Below are 14,504 nucleotides of genomic sequence, written 5' to 3' on the forward strand. Positions count from 1 at the left end.
GTACACCAGATTATAAGTATTTTTTCGTCTTATTTTTTAAATTTTTTATAAAAAATTTTACATATTAAGAACTAAAGACTAAAGCCACCAGCTCGAAATTTGGACGATTTGATGCTTGTTTGAAAGCATCGCTAGCGCATATTACTTTGTCAATTTTTTTAGCCATCCGTTACAGCGGATGCTACGTTTGAGAATTGCGTAAACTTGATGTCTACTGTTGCAGTTAGTCTCGTCAATTGATCAAACGTTAGCTCGATGCATGGATCGAGTTCAAACATTCGGTGTAATGTCATTCGACCTCATCATGCACACGTCCGCTGATTCAATACTTATGAGTTTGGTGTCGTTTATTTTTGTAAAATCGCACTGTTAGCAGCCCGACACTTATGAAATTTACACATTGTTGTTGGGGGACTCATTGTTCAATAATTTTGAATAGCGTGACGTTGCTCGTAGAATCCTTTCCACTTTTTCGATAGATAGTATTAGCTGTTTTTTCCGATTATTTCCTATGGCGATCTCCACGAAATTCGGGGGATTCACTCTGATGCCAATTTCGAGGAATTTGAATTCCGTGGCTGTCAATGCGTATCGTCGTCCTAGTTACAACTGCACGAAGTTCCAGCAAACGCTGTAAAATTAGGAAAAAGAAATTAAACTCGTACAAAAATAAAAATATAAATATAAAAAAATATAAAAAATAAAAATATAAAATATAAAAATATAAAATAAAAAAATATAATACTAAAAATTAAAAAAGATACAAATATAAAAAGATAAATTCAATACAAAATAGAAAAAGTTATACTTTTCTCGTCGCATTTTTTCTCACACGTTTCATCACGTCTCGGCATGTAATAATTCATGCTGCTGCTTCTTTCGGTGCAGAACATTTTCTCGAGGGTATTAAAAAAGTAAACCACCAGTCAAGAACAGTCGACGAAAGACTGATCGTATAAAGGGGACTAATAATTGAGTAACGCTAATTTTTTAAAATATTAAAAGAAGGGGTAAAAACAAATTCTTAGAAATATATATCTGGAGGGGAGGAAAAGAACAAAGAAAAATTTTTTAAAAATAGTGGGGATAAATAAAAATTAAGAAAAGGGGTAAAAGGAATTCCTCAGAAATATATATCTCGAGGGGAGGGAAAAAACAAAGAGAAAATTTTTTAAAAGTAGTGGGAATAAATAAAAATTAGGAGAAGGGGGTAAAAGAAATCTTAGAAATACGATCGCGTGAGAAATATTTAAAAGTAGTGGGGGGTAAAAGAAATTCTTAGAAATATACATATCTGGTAAGGAAGAAAAGGAGGGAGAGAAATAACAAAGAGAATAGTAAGTAAACAATATGTTTATTTAAAAAACAAATAATCGTCGCAATTGGCCGACCACCAATTAAATAATATAAATTTACATTTGTAACGCGCAATTTTTTACATGTTTATTACAACGTAGAGTATATGTGGGATCTAATTTATTTAATGCAGGTACATCTTCATATATGGCATCCAAGGTCTCAATGGTGAAACCGCTTCTCACATGATCCTCATCCATTATTTCGGCCAGCCATTCTCGCTTTTCGAGTCCTTTTACATACACAAGAGAGGACTCTTCTTCATCGTCTTCTTGTTTATTTACGCCAACGATAGCTGCCGTAATCATGCGCTAAACCATGCTGTAGGAACATTTCCATCCTTCCATTGTAAGCCATAATGATGCTGAGTTAACCACGAAGCCTGACGCCTTCCGACTTTATAAGCACGCTCCATGGCACAGGGCATGCGAAGAAATAGTGTGACAGGATATATCCTCTTTTCAGGATTGCCGCTTTTTTCACAATAAATCGTTTATTTAGAATAAATCCTTGCAGGTCGACAAACGTTGGTGCAGACTTTGATCTTTTCGATGTGAGTCAGTCGAGAGATATGACGATACTCTTCAGACATCTCACATCATCTTGATTATGTATCCTCCTTCCCCTCCTTCCTCTCACACGCGTATTTGTGTAAACATTTTTAGGTGATTTTGCGCACAACGTTGATCAACGGATTGTACTGGATCACACGATCGTGTATAATGAGGCAGTACGCAGTGGTATTTTAGATATATTCTCCTTACACTCAAACTCTAATCTCACATCCACAGTTGCGCTCTTGACAGATTCGTTTTGTCGAGAAACAATCAATAATCACGAACGGATTGTTTTGTAAAAACCGTGTGACGGTGAGATTGGGCTCGAGGTATTCGTATCCGTAATAGTTCTTGCAGAAACGTGTATAGATGTTTGTACAGAATTGACCAAACTGTTTTTTTCAAAATCCAGATTCATGTCGTCATACGGATAACTTTCCGAGTTTAGAAAGAGTTTCACGTTGGTTAATTTACAATCGTCGAAATCGACTTATATCCTTTAAAGACATTTTTTTTTTGGGCTGTCTGCAACAAAAAAATAACTATCGGGGGTTGCCAGTTGATCCTCTTAAGGCCCACGAATTTTGGTCGTCCTTTTCAACAGCGGAAACCCTACAGATCCCACGAGGGAAACCCATGCTGAGGTAACCCGTTTCCCAAACGCGCAGCATCGACCGTTCTTAAACTCGCTCAAAACACGTGTGGGATTCGCCTTGTATTTGAAATATGTTTTACAGGCTCCAGTCAGAATCTCCAAACAACAATTATTTTTTGCGCGTCGTATTAAATAATTCGGACGCGAAAATTTAAACACTACCCGTTGGGGAGTTAAAACCCCCAAATCTCATCAAAACATGAATGCGACACAATTATTTTCCAATGTCACATTGGATCCCTCAACTGGATGATTTATCCGCAGTTCTCCTCGATGTAGAGGAAACTCTCATACGGCAACGTATATAAATTCTGTTGTTGTATGGGTATCTTATCTCGTCGCTGTGTCCAAATGTTCTGTTGGCAAACGGGTTGTATGTGTGAGTCTTAATCTTGACGATGCGATCGTCAAAGACTGGCTCTTCTTCGATGTTGAGAATCTCAGTCATTGTTCAGATGGCACGCACCGCAAATCCCAAAGATTGTAAAAACGCAACGTTTGACAAGGTGAGTCTCTTCTTCGTGGTTGATTTGATATTAGCGAATGATGTTGTTGCTAGCCTGATTGTGTTTTTGTGTCTTTATTCAACACGAGCATCTCGTCGCACGAGGTGTTATCGCCGTGGGTACGTGCAATCTAACTGTTATCTCTTTGCCTCAAAAATCGAGCAATCGTCGAGTTGAACTAAAATTCAACCTCTCGGAGAAACTGCAAACACAATTGTCCGCAGTATTTGATATACGTTTGATAAAAGGTGTGATTGTATTTCCATTTCGGCACATTTAAATATCGCACCAATTCTTGAGGTGGTCGAAGATTGCCAAAACTGTCGAAATAGATTGCGCGATCTCCCCTTTTTGCATACGTCCCCCAATGAGTGCCAGGACCGTCTGTGCTGTCCAGATTGACGATACCGCTCTCATTTTCTCGTGCGCCATTTATCGGTAAATTATTGCGCATAAAAACACCTCTAAAGTATGGAATGTGCATACGTTTTGCAAGTTGTAGCTGTTAATATTTCTGAATATTTATTTTAATTGGCGCTTATTACAACAATAAATCGAATTATTTCTCACAACAACCGCTTTCTGTACGGGTCGGCATACGACTGACTTGAACGAGGAGGAAGATACGAAAAAGAAAAGAATTAAACACAATAGTCAACACGCGCTATCCGCGTGTCAAAGTCATGTGAAAATAACAACTCAAGAGCGCGAGTTCAAATTCTTATGATTTCAACACTCTCTCCAGAATTTAACTCTCTCACACTCACATTCATACTGTTGCGCAGGTGCATAAATCTAGCACGCGCCAAAGGTTTTGTTAGTATATCAGCTACCTGATCTTTGCTTTTAACATATGTTACGTTTATAAGTCCTTTTTCACACATCCCCGCGTATGAAACAATACCTAACATGAATAGTTTGTTCTCTTGTGGAACTCAGGATTTCTTGTAAGTCTTATAGCACTTTGATTATCAATTTGCAGCTCGACTAGCATTCTGTGTTCATATCCGATATCAGTTAGCAATTTCGCAACCAGACAATATCTTTTGCTGCTTCGCTCGCCGCTATAAATCGGATTCGGTGGTATTTAGAGCAACACAACCTGTCTACGTGAGGACCAAATCACTGGCCCTCCAGCTAAGAAACTTATACAACCATTTGTCGATTTTCGTGTCTCTGAGTCTCCAGCGTAATCCGCGTCGTTATAACTTACTGGCTCTTCGTATTCGCTTTTTTGATACGATATGCCTACGTTTTTTGTTCCTGATAAATAAACGCAAAATTTTTTTACTACCTACCAGCACGCTCTATTGTAATTTGACAAGAACCGACTTACAAAGCTTGTCGCAAACGCAATGTCAGGTCGACTAACAATTGCTACGAACATAATCGATCCTACTAACTCACGATACGGTTTTTAGAATGATCATTCGTATTTTCGCCGTAAACACTGTCTATTAAACCCTTATCGATGGGTATGCTCACGCTTTTACACTCATCCATTTCAAATTATCCAACAATTTTCGATGTATTTTCTGATTTACAAATACAATCCGTTCTTAGAGTCTCTATATATTTGCATCCCGCAACAATTACTCGCGTCTAGAATTTTTATGCTCACAAAATCATTTAAAGCTTTAATCGTGTGATCTACCGCGTCACTACTTTTTGATAGAATCAACCCGTCGTCTACATACAAAGCTAAAATCACCGCACTGCCCTGACGTGACCGTTGAACACACACGGGTCTGCTTAACTTTTCACAACTTGAAATTACACAGGAATTCGTTGAACGTCGCATTCCAGCATCTTGACGCTTGCTTCAATCCATACAGCGATTTCTCTAACTTCAAAACACAGTTTTCTCATCGTCTTGACCTTGGGGACCATCTGAAATCTTCATATAAATGTTTTCTTTACCTTCCATTCAAAAAGACCGTTTTGACATCAAACTGTATAACTCGAGGTCGTACTGTGCCACCATTGCCAGCAGCACTCGCAGCGAGTCGTAACGCACCACCGGTGAAAATGTTTCACTGTAGTCCACTCCTGGTGTTTGCAAAAAAACCTCGACCGGAAGTGCATTTATCGCACGATTTAATAGACCTGTGCCTATTTTCGTGACATTCGCTGCAATCTCTAGACATTACTGAGTAAAGCAAAGATCCGCGCAGCTAAAATAGGCGGACGTTAGGGGTCAAATCGGGAGTGGGAAAATGAAATTTGTGCGACAACTCTGACGATACGAGTGATAAATTTACGATAGAGTACGCTGCAGCGTGAACAAAGGTGTGCGCAAACACGGTACAATGCTACCGACAAACTATACGCGCGATCGTTTGCGGGCCCTCAAACTGCGGTAAAACCAACGTGTTGATAAGCCTGCTGGAAAGTCCGCACGGCGTGCGTTCGAGAACGTGTACGTGTACTCGAAATCGCTTTGCAACAGCCGAAATATCGCTATTTGGAAAATTTATTGACGCCGATTGGGCGAAATCGGCTACTTTACATTCTCCAATAACAGTGACGTCATTCCACCAAGCGAGGCATGTTCAAATTCAATTTTGCCTTTGATGACGTGGCATGCGACAAGCAAGATACGATAAGAGAGTACTTCTCAATGAGGCGCCACTCGAAACATAGACTGCTTCTATCTCTGTCAGAATACGCGAGAATACCGAAACATCTTATACGCGACAATGCAAACCTGCTAATCCTGGTTTAAATAGGACGCCACCAATTTGAAAGCACGTGCACAACATCACGTAAATACCGACATGTCGTATGAGGATTCAGTGAGTTATGTCGTACTGTTGGCCAACAAAAGTATGGATTTTTGTGATAGACAAGAACAGCTCGCTTACAAAACGGGCGATACAGAAAAGGATTTAACGAGTTTGCGATACCACAGAGCCATTAGTCGTCGCCGATAATCCTCCCCCGGAGGAACGTCGGAGAGAGGATGAAAACTCTAGAGAGTGCTGCCGACATGGCTGATAATATTCGCGAGCGTGAAAAGATTGCCAAGAAGATTGCGAAGACGGCCGAATCGATTCGCAAGAAACATCGCGCTCGAAGACCAAAAAGATCAATGATGATATCGCTGTCAAAACTCACTTTAAAACCCATTATCGAGCCGCTACAAAAGATTGTCGACAACGCAACGATTTGGTGAAAAACGAGCCTAACACCGACGACGACGGTTGTAAAGATCGAGAGGCGGTTATTTAGGGGGAGACACCAAAAAAAAGAAAATATCAAAACCATCAAGCAATATAAAGAGGAGGAAAAGGAAGAGGAGACACCGAAAAAGAGGGAAAAAATGTGCAAGATATTTTGAAGCCATTGGACGCTTCATTACCGACAACCTTACACCGAAAGCGTACAACTTGTGATGCCCAAAACATTGTAGACAAAAATGTTTCAAAACCACGCGGAACCCGCCCGAAATATCCTTCGAAACTGGTTAAAAGGTCAACAAATGATGCGAAAAGATTGGGGGCCGTTAGGACAAGAGTACATGGACGGGTCTCCTCGGTGCTAATGAAAAGAAAAAAGATTGATAATGTATACGGAGTCTATTTTGGCGAGAATAAATGCGCATCGGAAACAAGCGATTCGCGATTGATAAAGATAACAATATAATTATAGGCGATACGCGGTACATTGAAACGCCAGAATTGTACGAGTTAATCTTCAAGAAAAGGCCTGATTACCGGGAAGACGATTTGCAAAAATACAAGCACATATTATTTGGGGACAAACGCGCATTAAACGCAATTTTGATGCGTAAGGTCGTGTGAAGAGTAGCAAGGGGGACAAGTACAAATATATAATCGCACCGTTGACGCGGGTGGAATCGGAACGACCCAAAATCTGGCAGAGGAATGCCTTGCGCTATGACGCTAACCGACAATAAGATTGATTACGTGCACTGAGATGACCCCAACGAGCTAGTGGATCTCCTACGATTGCTCGACGCTTCGGCCAAGCCGACAAACAACGCGCACGACAACGAGTCCTGTCGATCATCGAGGAACTGCGGGAAAGCGGGTATTATTATAAATTAAACGGGATCCCGACAATCTATCAGTTCATCGCGTGACACTTTACAAAGCATTAAAAAAAATGTCTATCAATAATTTGGAATATTCGAGAGAAAAAATAATGCAACCCCCGGCACAAGCAATCATTGGTATAGATTGATTAAAAGATGCGTACGCAAAAACGCTCTGCATCGCGTCGCTACAGATTATAACGCGAGATCGCACAAGATTCGCCGTGTAACGCAAACTTGGGGGGATACCGATGTCGTTAACAAATTGTACCTGGAACAGTGCTTTAAAACATTGATGATCCAACAGAAAGAGTCAGATGAAAAGCTGGCTGCGTTAGAAAGGATGTACGAGCGTTGGAGACTGCGATTAAAGAACTTCTGCGTGCGCCAAACACTACCTCAGACACAGACATCTAATGAGCGGTTGGCTCAGAAACGTCTATCAAACAGTTGTAAAGGCTAGAAGGGATTTACGAGTGGTTGCAAACAGTGTGAACAAATACGAAGGATTATCAGCGTACTACTAATATACAATGAGCAGCGACGGTAGTTATGTAACCGCTAAAAAACTGCAGTAAAAGGTCTAGCAGTGAAACGGCGTATCGGTGCTGCGAACGAGGCTAGTACAAACTCACTAAGGGTTGCGAACGAGATTATGAACAAGTACTTTGAAGGCTGCAATTGCCTCAGGTATGGCTACAAACGGGCCAGGGCGGGCTTCGAACGGGTCAGAAACGACTTGGAACAAGGCTGCGATTGAGTCATGAACAATTTTCAAACTGTCAAGGACGTGAGTAGTAAACGGCTAGCTAACCCGAAAAGAACGAGAAATCTAACACGAAAAAAACGAGGCAAGAACGTGAAAGAACGAGAATCTAACCCGAAAGAACAAGAATCTAATTCGAAAGAACGAGATCGTTAAATAAAGAACCAAAATGAATAGTAAAAAGAACAACAAGCAACATAGTTGGAGAGATGGCAGTTGATAAACGAGTTGCATGCGTCAGCAAGAAAAACTTTCTCTCGAAGACATGTTATAGTGCAAGGATACGATGATCTGTGGCAAGCCGACATTGTCGAGATGCGTCCGTACTCCCGTTTTAAACAGAGGTTACCACTACATAATCACCGTCATCGATGTGTTGAGCAAGTATGCGTGGGCTGTACCACTCAAGAGTAAAGGAGGGAGCGAGACAGCTGACGCAATCGCTGAGATAATTCGAGGACAGCAAGAGATGTCCGAAAAAACATGCAAACCGATAACGGGAAGGAATTTTAACAACGCCGATGTGCAACGACTTATGCGAAGACATGACATAATCACTATTTACATATTCGGTATTGAAGGCGTCGGTCGTCGAGCGATTCAATTTCACGCTAAAGAACGACATGGGGAAGATGTTTACACTAAATGGCTCTACAAGTAGATTGACATGCTGCCACGCCTCGTATCAAATTACAACGCACGCAAGTATCGAACGATTGGTATGCGACCGCCGACGTTATTCCCGAGATGCCGAAAGACTCTTGGCTACGTGTATAATCGTGTAAAAATTGCGGGCTCGGCAAAGTTCAAAGTGGGTGATCAGGTACGCGTCAGCAAGTACAAACAACTTTTCGAGAAGAGATACACGCCAAATTGGACAACCGAGGTGTTTAAGATTGGTAAAGTGCAGCATACAAATCCCGTAACATATCTACTCAAGGATTATTGCAAGACATCTATTGTTGAAGCGCGAGCACGAGCTGCATCGCGCAAATTATCCGGATGTGTATCTCGTGGAGAAAATACTGCGCGAAGAAGGGGTGACGAGGTTTACATGAAATGGCGGGATTCGATAGTTCGCACAAATATTGGATACATAAAAAACAATGTTATTTAATGTGCATCATATGTTATTCAATCATTTATTTTAAACATAATATATATAATTTAAAGTGTAAGACAGGCAATAAGAGCCAATCGCGGAAGACAGTGCGTTATCCCAACGAAACTAAATTTTTTGTTAGAATTAAATATCTGTGCACAAGGCACCAAATTTTACTTGGTCACGGCCAAGATTTTAAAATATGAAATAATCTCATATTTGAGATTTAATTTCAATAATCCTTCAACCCCCCTACGGAAATAAATAAATAAATGCAAGAGAAAAATATAGATCCGAAAGTCGCTGAATCGGGAATCGATTTATTTATTTATTTCCGTAGGGGGGTTGAAGGAATCAACATTGAAGCCTCACGTCACAATATATATCTTACTTGATTTAGCTATAAGTCTATTTTATTAATTTACTTATCTTCAATGTTAATTTTTTGTATACTTATGATTTTATAGACATATTAATAATGGCTGTTATCGAAATTCGTAACCGAACCTCCTAACAGAACAATTAGCGAGAGATCTGTTCTTAATGAGGAATAGAATATATACTAAAAATGCTCATGCTTTATAAATGCGTTGATCTCGTGTGTTAGAATATAACTTGACTCCGTATAGTTTTATTATAATGACAGTGATAAATAATTTATTGTTAATTCTACTAATCTTTAATTTTAATTGATGCGCTGAAGAAGGTTGAAAAATACAACCGAAAAGTACGAACGAATTTATTTCTGTCTAATATTAATATTTTATGTTATAAATCTTTTCACAAATAAAGGAGGGGTGTCAATAAGGCCGTTTTTTGGACCACGTCAGAATCGCTCCAAAACTGTGTATTTTCTTCGTACCGATGTAGCTCACAACCCTCCTAGAACCGTTTGCTGTCGAGCAATTAGAGTCTGAGAACGGGCAAACTTGAAATCTCAAAAATTAATGGAGTTTTCCACATGGTGGTAGTGCCGGTCTCATTTCAGCATGTCATGTTAAGCTTCCATCACCATATTTTCTCAAAAACTACTAGAGTATTTGCTGCGAATAAAAAAAAATAATAAAAATAATAAATAAAATAAATAAAGTATTTATCCGCGAAGTTGAGCATTGCATTCTATGAAAAAGAAGTCCGTTCCGGAAGGTATTCTTACATCTCTTCACTGAGGTTGGAATTCAAATATTTTTCACAGTATGTGATTCGAATATACATTGCATTCGCAAAATGATGTTATTCCTTAAAATCAAGTTTGGGCTTATAGTAGTATCGTCCAATTCATCGCAAGGGATGCTATTGCATGATTGTTCAGTAATATGGCAATCCGTCCAAATTACCAGGCTTGATTCTATCTGAATGCATGAAGGTCTGATGAGCTCCCTTTCGTATTTAAAGCAGCAAAATATCTAGTAGTTTTTGAGAAAAATACGGTGATGGAAGCTCAAACAATGACATGCTGAAATGAGACCGGCACTACCACCATGTGAAAAACTCCATTGATTTTTGAGATTCAAGTTGCCCGTTCTCAGACTCAATTGCTCGGACAGCAAACGGTTCTAGGAGGTTGTGAGCTACATCGGTAGGAAGAAAATACCACAGTTTGGAGCGATTCTGACGTGGTCCAAAAAACGGCCTTATTGACACCTCTCCTTTCTAGTATAGAACTTAATTAGCTCTTATTGCCTTTTTATTTGTAGATAAAATTTTCTAAAGAGCTGTTACAAATTATATTATATTTATTTTGCTATAAATTTTTTCGGGGTCGAATATTTCGCTGTCGTATGACGTTAATGAAAATTCTCTCCGCGAAAATACCCTACTCGGAGTTCGGCTGATATACGGTCGCAATCGACGCGGTTCGTCTTGAGTACTTGAACGGAGTCGCTCGGATTATGTGGGAATATACTCGCGTCAAAAACTAGTAAACGGAAATTCTCGTTTGTTATTACGTTTGGAGGTAACTCGGTATTATTTTTGTTGACAAGTTGCTGTCTAAATTTCTACAAACGCTTCAAAATTTGCGCACTTAAAGGCAATACTTAGTTGTTAACCGTACGGGTGTACTATGCAACCACGATTGGTTTTTAATCGCTTGTCGGGTTGTTTCGTCACCTTTCGACATTCACGCAATCAAATAAATTCGGACTTACAGTATTACGGCTCGCATTGTACGCTTTACACGGATCGGCTACGGCTGCTGCAACTCGATCACTCGTGGGCTGATAACGGCTGCTCCTTGTTGGTGCGCTGTTCGTTAGGTTGTCGTAGGTCGGTGTTGTCCTTGGACGTCGGCGATTCCTTTCGGTCCTCAGCTGCTTATTGCTCGTAGTAGCTTGTATTGTCCGTTCTCTCTTCTTGTCGTGCCTTCTGCTTGTTTCCGTCAGTGTACTGAAGTGCCCGTCTAACACTTTTTATAATTTATGTGTTTTACAGGTCTTCGCCGCTGTAGGGATTTTGGAGACGACGTCGGTCCTGCAGCTGAGATCTGCCGCTGCCACCAATTATGTGTCTCTGGTGAGACACGAGGGATTTTTCGGGTTGAGCCGTTGAAAGGATGGGGATCCTAAGGATCGGCGGGCGTCTCCACTTTTGACGAACTCCAATTGTTTAGTTGAATAAATCTTTTATTTCTCTTATTTCTCTTAAGTGATTTAATCTGGATTCAGCGAGTTGTACTTTCGGTTAGGTTCGAATTAGCGACTTGTCTCTCTGGATTTTGTTAGCGATCTGCCTTCATCGCCTCGCTCTCCGTTCACGGTGGTCTCCTGTGTTTTCCACATCTTTTGGGGGAAGATGTAAAAAAGCTCTCCATGGCTAATTTATTCACGCGTTTTTATCTAGATGCAGACGAAGCAGGTTAACTCTTCGCTTGCGATCCGCGGTTTCCGGCGTGTCGTTTATTTTCTGTCGCGTTTGCGTCTTCTCGCGATAAGCGCTTTGCGAGAGCGTGAGAACATTTCTCAAAACAATTATATAATGCCGACTACTAATTTTTACGTCATAATATAAAAATTTAAAGATAAACTTTTTTCGCCCGTACGACAGTCTTTTTCAAATCCTGCTAATATGTAAAAAAATTAATTTAGTATATCAAACCTTTTTTTAAAACAACATTTATGAGTTTAAAGGGCGAACGAAAGTACAAAATTCTGTTTGTTGGCTTGAGTTAGAGGTAAAGTTTTATGTATGTCATGCTGTTTTTTATATGTAACGACACGGGAAAACAAAAATAATCCGCTCAAATTTACTTTTTTAGATTTTTAATAAATAGTTTTAAAACTTACTTTTTTGTCAGGGAACAAACACTTTTTATAAAAAAAGCTATAAATTTGTAATTTAGTACTTATTTAAGTATGCGACGGGTATAAAAAGCATGTAAAAATAAAACATAAATAATATTTTAATATAATTATTAAATGTTAAAAAAAACTAATTTTTTTCACTAGTGTCGAAGATTTTTCGGTATGTACTCATTGAATTGACTTAAAGTTTTTTTTATTAACCTTTTCTAAACATTGACATAGGATTTTTCAATATCATTGTTAGTTTGCAAAATATTAACAAATTAATTAACTATTTTATGCTAAAAATCAAATCAAAATTTCAACAATTTTTTATCGTTGTACTTAAATAAAGTTCTAAATTACAAGTTTATAGTTTTTTTATATTTCTTCGTAATCCATGCTTAAAAAATTATCTATTTTTCCGGTAGGTCACAGTAGTCTTTAAGGGGATCAACGCGTGATGGCTAAAAAAAAAGTAGCTCCTTTTTGCGAATTTTTGAGATGCCCATAAAGCAGGTAGTTAAATAAATGTTTTTGCATTGAATTTATTGTTCTTTGAACTATTAAAAACATATTTTTTTTATTTAGTTAAATACATTTTTATTTAATATAAAATGTATTTGTAGTAGACTCTGTATTATCTATCGGCCTTGCACGTGGAGTCCTTAAAAGTCATCTGAAATTTAAAAAATCAAGATTTTTTGAAATATATAAATGTATTAGTTTCAGTTAAGCGTACAGAAATTTTAATGTCTTCATTATTCGTAAAATGGCGCATTTTTTAAATAAAATTTCAAAATTTTTCAAAAAAAAAAACCGTTTTTTATCGTACAAATCATAAAAAATAGGAAATTTTAATTGTAAAAAGAAATCTGTACGCTACTAAATGAAATACATTTATATACTCAAAAAATTTGGGTTTTTAATTTTAAATGACTTTTAAGGATCCCAGGTGCAATAAAAACCGATAAATAATGCAGAGTCTACTACAGAATACTACAGATACATTTATCAGTAGCGTAGCCAAGGGGGGGGGCTGTGGGGGCTGCAGCCCCCCCCCGAAATTTTAATAGTTCAATAATTTCGTAGTCTAATTTTAATATTAAAAAATATAATTTTTTTAAACGTTTAAATTATTGCCAGAACAGATGTGCCATGTGCGTAATTAATAGTTAATAATTATAACAAATTTAAAGCTCCCCCCGAAACTTTTTTCTGGCTACGCCACTGCATTTTATATTAAAATAAAAATGTATTATTCAAATAAAACAATATTTTTTAATAATTCAAAGAATAACAATTCAATGCAAAAACATTATTATCTATCTGCTTTATGGATGTTACAAAAATTCGCAAAAAGGGCTACTTTTTTAAGCCGTTATCAGTATTGATCCACTTTAACACAATTAAACATATTTAAACTAGGTTTTATTACTATTTCTATATAAAACTTCTATTAAAATTTACAGTATATAACTTCATTATGTCATGAAATTGTTTGTTTTCTGAATTTTTTTGTGTGTATTTTTGAAATTTTTTTTTCAACAATTACATTCCTACATAATTTTATCATATGTCATAGGTTCATAATTATATATATAAACATTTGTATTATTTGTACATGTTTTCATTTGTTTTGGAATAAAATATCATATACCCTAGTTTTTTAAAAAGTATTAAAATTTACCGGAGCACATCACAAAAGTTATGGATCTAATTTTACTGTTATATTTCTGATTCTGAATTGGCTATTCTTGATAGTTCCAATTAGTGAACAAATTAATGGTTTATGTGTGGATAGTGATGTGAAGCTAGTTTCACTAGATGTTGCATCATTGTTCACCAACGTACCATTGGATATGGCTATTGATAGTTTAATTAACAGATGGGGTATATTGAAAAAGAGGTGTTATATTCCACGAGATGAATTTTATTGGCAATTCGTTTTATTATGAATTCGACTTATTTTATGTTTAATAATGTATGTATCAACAGGACTTTGGCACGCCTATGGGTTCCGCCTCTCATCGATCATTGCGGATATCACGTTGCAAGATTTGGAGAGAGTAGGGCGATTGCTACGATTCCGATGTCATTTCCATTTTATTTTAGATATGTTGACGATATCGCGTTGGCGGCCCCACCCTCCATGCTTAAAATTGTTTTAAACACTTTCAATTCTTTCCATCCTAGATTGCAGTTCACCATGGAGGAGGGGGTT

The sequence above is a fragment of the Nylanderia fulva genome, unplaced genomic scaffold (assembly GCF_048542155.1).
Source record: "Nylanderia fulva isolate GAGA-0341 unplaced genomic scaffold, ASM4854215v1 Scaffold925, whole genome shotgun sequence".
Lineage (NCBI taxonomy): Eukaryota > Metazoa > Arthropoda > Insecta > Hymenoptera > Formicidae > Nylanderia > Nylanderia fulva.